This window comes from Cornus florida, unplaced genomic scaffold (assembly GCF_030987335.1).
Source record: "Cornus florida cultivar Cherokee Brave unplaced genomic scaffold, ASM3098733v1 CherokeeBrave_3.0.0_Hap2_Chr09, whole genome shotgun sequence".
Taxonomy (NCBI): domain Eukaryota; kingdom Viridiplantae; phylum Streptophyta; class Magnoliopsida; order Cornales; family Cornaceae; genus Cornus; species Cornus florida.
Genome location: NW_026775579.1, coordinates 18,564,640 through 18,574,403, shown reverse-complemented (window position 1 = coordinate 18,574,403; position 9,764 = coordinate 18,564,640).

Below are 9,764 nucleotides of genomic sequence, written 5' to 3'. Positions count from 1 at the left end.
CATCCATGGCTTCCATCTTCTCTCTCCTCTTTTGGACTTCTTCCCTTCATTAAAAAGTGGTGATGCCTTTGTGTTTATTGTTCCCCTCGGCGAGGCCTTCGATTCCAACCGATTGGAATCTCGTTTTAATCATTTCTTGAGTTTGGGTTTGAAGTCAAGTTGTGTTTTTGATGGGGCTTCCTTGGGATTCATGTTCGTGATGTCGTCCCCGACAAAACCTAGGAATTTCGTTGGATTCGGAGCCGATTTATTTTGGTGGGGATTTGAGATTTCATCTCAAATGGAGGTAGGGAATGTTTTAGGATTTTATATGTGTTGTATTGTGTGTTTTCCATGTTTATACAACCTATATGCATGCCTTGTATCAAATCTAGGAAATTTGAAATATTTAATTCTTTGTATAAGATTTAATTTTCATGATGATGAGAAACTTGGTTTTGAATTGTGGCATGGTAGAAATTCTTGTTTTAATATGTTGGTTAACATATATTAAATTGGAATTAATTAAATAAGAATTGCTCTTTTTAATTAATATTTATCTTTTGTGAAAGATTTAAATTACCTTGCATGGAATTGAGTTGTGTTATGCTTCTAAATTAAGTTTTGGCACGTTTGTTAACATACTTTAATTTGAGAGCATTTGGTTGAGTTTGGAAATCTAGAGACTTTAATTAAGGGAATTAATTAAAATCTATTTTGGTGGTTTCATAGGCCTAATTAAGCTTGTGTGTGGATATATGTAATAACCATGATCTGTCTATTAACATATATTAAATTGGGGCCAATTGGAAATGATTTGAAATCTAGAGAGTTTAATTATTTTGATGTAATTAAATTCTATCTTATGTATCCATGGATCTAATCATGTTTTAGAAGTTGTTTCTATTTTAAGAGCATGGATTTAGACTTGTGATGTATTCACTAGATTGTGTTATATGCATTGAAGGGCATTGTTGTTAAAATTATATTCATGAGAGTATGTTTCTATATGAATATATTGTTGGCTTGTGATTTCGTAGCATTATGGATATGAAATGCTTATTATGCACAATTGAGAGTTATATTGCTAACTTATTACTATGTAGTAGTAATGTGTATAAGTTGTTAACTTATTTATTTTGGAATTGCTTGGGACATTGTTAAGCTATAATGGCTAGGGTTTGGCTCTAGTACGGGGACAAGAGTCCTCTAAGTCAAAAGTTTGCGTGTTGGGTAGGCTGCCTAGGGGTTAGTAGCTTCAAATTAGCCCTATAAAGTTCGCGCATTGGGTAGGCTGCCTGGGGGTTAGTAGCTCCAAATTTGCCTTGTCTCGACAGAAATCCGAGCTGTGATGTCCAAGTATTCCACTGTTTGTTTTCGCATTCAATTCCAAGTTGACAATCATGTTTACCTTGTTAACTTGTGGTTTTGGCTATTGGCGATTTTGATGTTGTTAAGTACATCCATACTAAATTGATATATTTAGCTGATTTCACACTTTTAGATTTCTAGTTGATAACCTAGAGAATCTATGTCTTGATGTGTGGTATTAGATATTCTAATAATGTTAAATTGTTATATTTAGTTGATATTGCATTTTAAACTTCAAGATGATAACCTTGAGAATCTATATGTTGTTGTTTTGTGTAAGCATGCTCCTATATTGTTACTTTGTGTAAGCATGAACCTATGTTGCTAAAATTGCATGAATGAGGTGATTGATGCTAGAAATAATCTTAGGTAGGTAGGATGCTCCTTGAGTCTCACCTTTGACATAGACGTTAGGTGGAATGAACCACTATAATTAAATCATGCAAACTTGTAAAACATAGGTCAATGCATGCTCATTTCCTACGAGTAGCTTTATGTTACTCACCCCTACGATACTGGGGCATATTTTAGGTACAAGAATCAAAGTTGAGGTCTTCATTATGCTTGGATGGTTTGTGGACTTAGAAACTTCCATTTTTTGTGAAGGTTGGCTTGGAATGCCAATTGTAGTCTTATATGTCAAAATGTGTACATTTAATTCCTTATATGTAATGTGTACATGAGTACACTCTTTATGATGTATTTGACATGTATGAGATGAGGCCGGAGGCCAATGACTTGTAAATTGTATCCTATGTAAATTTTGACTTCATGGAATATTATGAAAGTATTGTAAAATATTGAGTTTTGATTCACCATGTTTGCATTGGGTGTGGGAATTCCATTTTGATTCTTTTATTAGCATTCATTCACCATGTATGAAGTATGGCCAAGGGCCAAACGGCATTTTGAAACCATCTCATGATTTTAAATTCCAAGTTTTCGTTTCAAACTTCGTTTTTGACATTTTGGCCGTTGGGGGGTCATATTTTGTATCGGCCATATTTTTGGGCCATGGACCATTGTAGCATGTCTTACTAGGTAAGTTATGTTTGCGTGCATGGTCGTTTCCAGGCAAGGATTCTTCTTTGGTGAAATGAGCCTCCTACGGACTCATTTTTCACTTTTGTTGCATATTATGACCTAAGGGTATTTTGGAAATTTTCTTTGGAAATAAATTCCGTTTTTCACATTGTTGATTAGAAAATATGATTTTAGGGGGGGTTTCTTTTTTGTGTTTTCCAGAAAATGCCATCTTGGCATCGAAAATTGCATTCAAAGTTCAGCTCTCGGTTTTTAAATTTAGCAGCTTTTTGGACCCTCTGGACCAGTTTTCTTGGGAGGGCATTTTGGGCATTTCACATTACGTATTTTTCAATTTTTCTCCAGAGTCACATAGAAAAATCGATTTTGAGGGGGGTTTCTTTGAGTTTTTCCAGAAAATGTCATCTAAGGCCTCAAATTTCCATTTTTTCCAGAAAAACCCCTACTGCCAGGTTTTTGGGTCGCACCCTTACTGCCCCTTCACATCTAAACGGTTACGAGGGGTTTCGTAACCGGTTAGATGAGTGTGGGCAGCGTTTTTTTCACTGTTTTTGGCTTCCTAACCGGTTAGGAAGGTCTTCTAACCTATTAGATGTTCATGGGTTGCCTCTTTTGGACCGTTTTGCCCCTTCTTCTTCCGTTAGTCATATCTTCTTCATCCGGACTCTGAATCAAGCGATTTTTGAGTCTAAGTTCATTGATTTTTCGTTGTCTTTCCAATGGTATGCTCGGTGGCACCCACTTTTAGGCTAAAAATGACAATTTTGCCCCTAGGTGCATTCTTGTCCGTTTTTGAAATGTTGTTTCCGCATTTGATTCCTTTGGGTCCCGTGACCTCGTTGAGGGTCACAATGGTGTCTTAGAGTCGTGTTGTATCTCTAGAGACCATTGTTTATCTTTTGCTTCCGCATTTCAGATCCATTATCAGATCATCTTTCGGTTCATCACTGACGCACCGAGTTAAAAAACTTGGGCCGTCACAGGGTGAGCTCAACAGCTCAGTAGGTAATGCCTAAAACACCAATTTGGACTCCCTTAAGCCAACAACCAAAGAACGAAAAAAGAAAAAGAACCTGGGGTCATGCAATTGGAGTCCGTACAATATTTATAACATAATAATCAATACACATAGTCACATATCAGAATTCTTCAAAATCATGCATATGATATGAAGTATGATGCGTCCCATTCCAAACTTGGTCTACACCGACCCAACACTCAGTTTTTGAAAACCCGCTAACTGACTTTATCGAGGAAAGATTGATAGTTATCCCTAGTTATAATTCTGGGAAAGCCTGGCAACCGTTAAAGGGCTTAGTATCAACTTTTTCATGCCTTACACCAAGCCTCACTCCCTCTTGGTCAAGTTAGCCCCAGACTCGTGAAATCCGGTTCATTTCTAAATCCTTTCCTCACAATCCTTTCCAAACACATTTCTTTTATAAAAAAAAAAAAATTATTTCAACCTCACTTTTCCCAAACCATGCCCATGCCATGAATAAAATCATCCATAAAGGAAATTGACATACACATGCTTACATTTTATCAATTTAGCCATACATGCTTTTCATCGTCATCATGTATATACATATAACCTCAGGAAAACATTTCAATATAAGCCATGCTCTTTAAACACCTTTGCAACCAAGTACACATATATATATACATAAAAATCAACATCATCTAGAGCATGATTTGCCACATAAACACATAATTAACATTTAAAATTCTAAATTTATCATTTTAATCATACTTATTAAGAAATCAAGTAAACGAACTCAACCAAAGTCAAAACTTAATGGTTTAGACAAACCTACCTCAAAAGTAGCTAAAATGCATCCCCGGCTGGAAAAGTCAACGCCAGTTAACACAATCAATGCCGATCAACGAAAGTTAACGCCGGTCAACGGAGGCAAAACGGAAAACTATTCTTCGACCATACTCAGATCCATAATCCGAACTAGGTTGCTCAAACTTAGGCCTTCGGCCATACCCAGAACCATATCCCGGTTCCTCAGATTCTGACCTCCTACAATACCCACCCCCAAATTCTGAATATGTTCTTATCGCCGGACAGCACTGCCGCTATTCAGATAGTACCAACCAGACCTCAAATCAGCTATGGGTACTCGCTGTGTAACCTCGTCGCCGGAATCGCGCCATATCCTCGCCGCCTTATGGGTCTTCTGCCACTACAAATCTGTCTCCTCCGTGGGCGCATATGCTGCTCACTTCCACATCACTATCGTCCTCTTCGTCATGGGATTGAATCTTCGATCTAATATCATATGAGGCAGAAGCCGCTGCTCTCTGAGCTTCTATACAGCGACGACGTTCCTCCGACTGTTTCTCAAGTGACCAAAAAACCTTATCACCAAAGCCAGCAATTTGTTGTGTGATTAATGGGTTTGTGAGAAACTTGGAAGAGAAGGGTCAGCGAGAGGAGACTTCTAGCTTACCATCGACACTTCGTAATCATCGCCGGTGTGATTCAACCGAAACTACATCCCTGCGGGTATGACGTCTTTTTTGTTGACTATTTAGAGTTGTTGCACGTCGTTCCTCGCCGCCTTTCAGAGCCCTGCAGTCCTCTAAACTCGCCACTAACGTTCCAAGCTTAACTTCACCATCGCTGGTTCTTTGTGCTCGTAGGTAAGAGCCTCGTTGCCGATTTATTGTCAACATTTCAGTCTCACCTTCGCCGATGGTTCACCGTTTATCCTTTCCACTTCAGAGTCAGGGGGTTAGGGAAATAGAATGGGTTAGTTGGAGTAGATGGGATAGAGGTCTAATCTGGCACCTCTTGGCAGCCAAATTGTGGCTGAAATAAACTCAGGGTAATTGTGTCGTTTTACTATATATGATATTTTATAATAAATTTGATTTTAATATTGAGGGGTAATTTTGTCTTTTCAAAGAATTTAAAGCCTTGTTTGGTTGGAATTTTATATATAGGGGTGTCTTTGTCCAAAGAAAAAAGTAAATTTCATCGGTGTATTATTTTAGCAAACCTAGGGTGTGGTTGTACTTTACCCTACAATTAAATACCAAAAAACATTGGACGTTGTACGATGTGTAACAAAGAACAACATCTTCTGTATATAGGTCGTTAAACCCACTCGAGGGCTTCACCAAGGGGATCCACTTTCACCTTATCTTTTTATTCTATGTGCAGAAGCTTTGTCATTGGCCCTCCTTAGGGGTCAACAAGCCCAGGTTCTTACTGGTATTTCAATTTGTCGAATGCTCCGGCAATCTCGCATCTCTTTTCGCTGATGACTCAATTATTTTCTGCCAAGCATCAGTTGGGGAGTTGGGTCATTGAAATGAATTCTCAACAGTTACGAAAACGCTTTGGGACAAAAGATAAACTTTGCTAAATCTTCCATTTTCTTCTCAAAAAATACAAAGCGCAGTTCTCGATCATTTCTTAGCTCCATGTTGGGTTTTTCTGAGGAGGGGCTTAATACTAGATATTTGGGAGTGCCAGCTCTTATTGGGCATTCTAAGCACAATATTTTTCAATATATTCTTCAACATATGCGTGATCACCTTGCATATTGGAAGAAGAACTTTCTTTCAGCTGGTGGGAAAGAGATTCTCATTAAAGCGGTCCCCAATGCTCTTCCCTCGTATGTTATGTCCTCTTTCCGTCTTCCTCGTACCCTATGCCTTGACTTAGTTAAATGTGTGCGAACATTCTAGTGGTGTAAAAAAGAATAGGCTCGCTTAGTGCATTGGATTAAATATGATGATCTTTGTGCTAGCAAAGAGCAAGGGGGTTTGGGATTCCGTAATTTTAGCTAAACATACCTGGAATTTTCAAGTAACCCGACAAAGGCTCACTTATAAACTTCTCAAGGCGAAATACTTCCCCTCATCTTCTTTCTTGGAGGCTAAGTTGGGTTTCAACCCATCTTGGGGATGGAAAAGTATTTGGTTAACACAAGATTTAATTCGTAAAGGGCTTATGTGGTTAGTTGGTAATGGTTTGTCAATTAATATTTGAAAGGATAGGTGGCTTCCAGGCTTACAAGACCCGCTTCATTTTAGACAAGCTGGAGCCCGTCTTGTTAAAGTGGCAGACCTTATTAATGTTCATCAGTGTTCATGGAAGCAAGATGCCATTCAATAAATTTTTTTGCCTCATGAGGTAGAGGCCATTTCACAGTGCCCTTTTAGTGTCCGCAATAAAAAGGATGCTCAAATTTTGGCCCCAGAATCGTTTGGGATTTTTACAGTTAAATCCGCTTATCACTTGGCTCAATCTCTGCTTGATAACTCCTATTTGTAGGGCCATTTTGTCAATCATGGGAGTAAAATCTGGAACGTGATTTGGAAATGTAAAACTTATCCTAAAATTAATCATTTCTTGTGGTGATCTTGTCGTGAGGCCCTTCCTTTGGGTTCTATGCTCCTTCGTAGAGGATTCAATGTGAATGTGATTTGCCCCCGTTGTGGTTTAGGGGAGGAAAACATTCAGCATTTTTTCTTCAGGTGTCCTCACTCCATTCAAACCTGGAAATTGACTCCGCTTCATTTTGATTTTATGAATAATGCAATTTCATCCTTCTCGGATTGGTGGTTAAGTCTTAAGGAGCTGGTTCGCAGGTCGGCAAAAAGGGTCAATTTGTTAAGTTTGACATCATTTTGCTGCTGGATCCTTTGGAAAGCCTGCAATAAATTGATTTTTGAAGGGGAGGTATGGATTCCCTATGTTATAGCTGCAATAGCTGTTCAAAGGTTTTGGGAGTTCACTTATTGTCATTTGGTAAAATATATGCTTCAAATGATATTTAAGATATAATTAACCCTATACTAATATGCTATAAGATATTTATAATATGCTAAAATAATTAATTAAATATTCTACCAGATATTTAATTAAACATGCAAATTAAAGTAATAAAATAATAATAATAAATAAAGAACCTAAATCAAGGCTAGTATTGGATACTATGTCCTTAAGACATATTCGCCCCGCTATGGTGCTAACGGACTAGTGGCGTCTATCTCCTAGGATATAACGGTCTACATCCACTATTAGCAACACTACAAACTCGTGGATATGGTGAACCTCCTCCGTGTAATACTCTCTTTGACTCAAAAATGCATCTATACTATATAAATGCTGAGTTGGGTGCAATCCGAACCAAATGGTTTGGACCAATCTTAATATGGCTTGATGAAATTGGATTAGGGTCTAAGTGGCTCAGACCACTTAACCTATGGTTTGAACCCACTTGGGTTGGGTTCAAGTCTAGAGAGGGAGATAGAAGAAAATGAAATAAACGATTTGCAAATGATCAAAAGGGAGGGTATTTATAGGCAACAAGGTGCCTTTTCGGGTGGGTGCAACCCTTTGGAAAAAAAAAATGTGCCTTTTTGGATTGGGTGTATCTCTTCATCATTGGACACAACCATTTATATGTGTTTCTTCATTATTGGACACAACCATTTATATATGTCTCTTCACACTAGACACATCCACTCCAATTGGTTGCAATGGTTCACATGGTGTCTGTTCACCAATAAACACATCCACTCCAATAGGTTGCAATGGTTAACATGAATAGTTATGTCTGTTGGTTTTGAGTTGCATCTTTTCATCCCATAACTAACCACTAATCACACATGTTCAGTCCAAGGCATCTATTGATGACTAATCAAACAATTTTTATACACAATTTCTAACAATCCCCCACATAAATGGAAATTAGCTACTTAAATGCAAAAGATGATCATGCAGACACTAGAGAGAGTATAGTCAGAAAGTTACTGCATCAAGATAGTTAGCTTTTGGCTTTGAACCTTCCCTAGTGTATTTCTATCGGATTTACTGGCTAACCAGTGAATGTGATGCCTTGAACTGTTCAGCCATTTGTGTAAACCAAGACAATAACAAACACACAGTAGCTTTCCTCACAAAGTTGGTTCTCATTGTTGTGTTCATTTTAACCCTGAACAAGTCCTGGTATTCAATGAATGCTCCAGAAAACTTAGCCTTTATAGTTCTCATAGAGGTAGCCCACTTCACACTCATATAGGTGACTTCTTATTAAGAGTATTCTACCATACCCCACTTGAATTTTCAAGGTGTAAGAGTCATTAAAAGTGTAGCTTATCCTAATCTTCGCTGTTGGTAGCACTGTCTCATCATAGAAATAGGTAGAAGATTCATATCTTCCCAGTGCTTCTGGTGAGCCATTCAGAATTTCTGTTGTCCCTTTAAACCTAAATCTTGGGATCTCCAGTCAACTAGGTTGGGTTTCCATTAAGATGACTCGTTAGCTTTCGGCTTTAAACCACATTCCCCTCGATGATCTATACAATTGCTCTCTAATACAACCCTTAATTTTATATGTGGCCATACGGTTGTGTTTAAAAATATTACACTCTGCAGAGATTTCTCCAGGTGAGAGCAACTGTATACTTTGTGCCCTAAAATTGCTTATTGTTAGCAATATCATTTTCTTTAGTGGCATAGGTGTAGACTTACTTTGAAATGTCCTCTAGGTAAAGTTTATTGACTTTCCTATTTGATTTATTCAAAGTTTCTAACTTTGAGTTATATTAAGAACATACAACTACACCTTTAATATAAAAGACATATCCACTCTTGGATTTGAAGTCTTTAATATCCCATATCCAGATTGTACCACTGTTACACCTCCAATTTAGTTAAATACCTCGATCTATGCAATATTGGACTTAGGGTGTATCTCAATTATCCAATTTATTGTTTTTCAGTGATCCGATCCAGGATTGAAAATGTGCAATTAAACACAGTTATTAAGATGCTTTCAATCTCAACTAATGATATACTTTAACTAGTATTTATACTTGAGATTTTTTATCTACAGAACTTGGCCACACTCATCTTAGTCCACTTTGCAAGCTTTGGTGTGACGGCAGCGACAAGTTTTTGACGCCGTTGCCGGGGATTGATTGAAGGCAACGTCGTATTTATGGAATCAATTAGGAATTAGTACTCTTTTGATCGTGTCTTTACTTTATTTTCATTTTCATTTTGGTTACTTATTGTGTTGGTTCTTGTTTGACTAGGTGCATTGAGCTAGAAGGTGAGCAAAGGAGCATTTTAAGCAAGGAGCTAAGCAAAAGCAAGGAATAAAATCTAAAAAAATTGCAAGGCTAAAATTGAAAATTGAATTGAAATGCTAAAGGACCCTTTATGAGATCTTTCTTAACTCAATCTCTAGTTAAATCATCGACCCGCGTGGAGGCTTGTATTTCAATTCTTAGATAAATCGTGAGCCCACGTGGAGGCAATTTTATTGTTCTTTGCATGTTGTTTAAGCATGGGAGTATGGGATCATTATATATGGAGATTTGTTGATTGATTTGTTGCG